Source organism: Bison bison, unplaced genomic scaffold, assembly GCF_000754665.1.
Source record: "Bison bison bison isolate TAMUID 2011002044 unplaced genomic scaffold, Bison_UMD1.0 scf7180017864508, whole genome shotgun sequence".
NCBI classification, from domain to species: domain Eukaryota; kingdom Metazoa; phylum Chordata; class Mammalia; order Artiodactyla; family Bovidae; genus Bison; species Bison bison.
In genome coordinates, this window is record NW_011495064.1 from 7,690,655 (window position 1) to 7,692,299 (window position 1,645).

Below are 1,645 nucleotides of genomic sequence, written 5' to 3' on the forward strand. Positions count from 1 at the left end.
CTTTACCAAGGTTTTATTCACCATAAAACCCATGACTGTGAGCCACACAGCAGAGCAGTTCTGGGTTCCCTTACCCTATTGCTCTCCACCTGGGTGCCCTTTCCCAATAAAGTCTCTTGCTTTGTCAGCACATGTGTCTCCTCAGACAATTTATTGTCTGAGTGTTAGACAAGAGCCCAGTTTTGGGCCCTGGAAGGGGTCTGCCTTCCTGCAACAAATGGCGACTCTGGCGGGGACTCTTTTTCGCTGAGACTGACATCCTGACCACTCAAGGTACTCAGGGGCCAGCTTGCCTGCCAATGGACCAGACCCAGTGGCCGCAACTGGGACCCATTTGTCCCTAATCTCCTCCTGACACGGACAACTGGCCGGAGTGCCCTGACCGGCCCCTACAGGCGATTGGTCTATAGAGAAGAAAGCTGACCTCATCTCACCTTAAAATGATGCTCAAGCAGGAGAAACTACACTACACCAGGATGAGAAGATGACAACATCAGAGGTAGACAGCTTGCCTAAGATTCTGGACCTGATTTGTATGATCATTTATGTTTTCTTGACTTCTTAGACCTCTGTATATAAATCAAATGTGTTTCTATCATAGGCCTGATTCTATGCTAGTTTTAGAAATCAATTCAATTGTTGGGTTTGTGGCCAATTACCTGTGTCTAGTTCTGGGTTACCTTGTTAAATTTCTCTACTACAAGACTCTAACTGGATGGCCCTGAGAAAATTTACTTTAAAAAAAATTATAGTCATATTCAGGTTACTGTGATATTACTAGATAGGATCCCCTCACTGGGCCAATTAATTATGCCTGCTCTGACTCTGGCCATAAATTTGAGCTTTTTTCTATTACTCAAGCTCAATCAGAACAACAAGAAAAGTTTCAGCAAAGGAGGAAGAAATCTCCCACAATTATGGGATGGGTTTATATAGATAACACCAGGCTACAGTAATTTAGGTTTAAGTCTCCTCTGTGTTGGAAACAATTAGATCATACTAAGGGCAGACACACTGAAACCATACTCACAGAAAACTAGTCAATCTAATCACACTAGGACCACAGCCTTGTCTAACTCAATGAAACTAAGCCACGCCCGTGGGGCAACCCAAGACAGGCGGGTCATGGTGGAGAGATCTGACAGAATGTGGTCCACTGGAGAAGGGACTGGCAAACCACTTCAGTATTCTTGCCTTGAGAACCCCGTGAACAGCATGAAAAGGCAAAATGATAGGATACTGAAAGAGGAACTCCCCAGGTCGGTAGGTGCCCAATATGCTACTGGAGATCAGTGGAGAAATAACTCCAGAAAGAATGAAGGGATGGAGCCAAAGCAAAAAGAATACCAGCTGTGGATGTGACTGGTGATAGAAGCAAGGTCCAATGCTGCAAAGAGCAATATTGCATAGGAATCTGGAACGTCAGGTCCATGAATCAAGGCAAATTGGAAGTGGTCAAACAAGAGATGGCAACAGTGAATGTCGACAATCTAGGAATCAGCAAACTAAAACGGACTGGAATGGGTGAATTTAACTCAGATGACCATTATATCTACTACTGTGGGCAGGAATCCCTCAGAAGAAATGGAGTAGCCATCATGGTCAACAAGAGAGTCCGAAATGCAGTACTTGGATGCAATCTCAA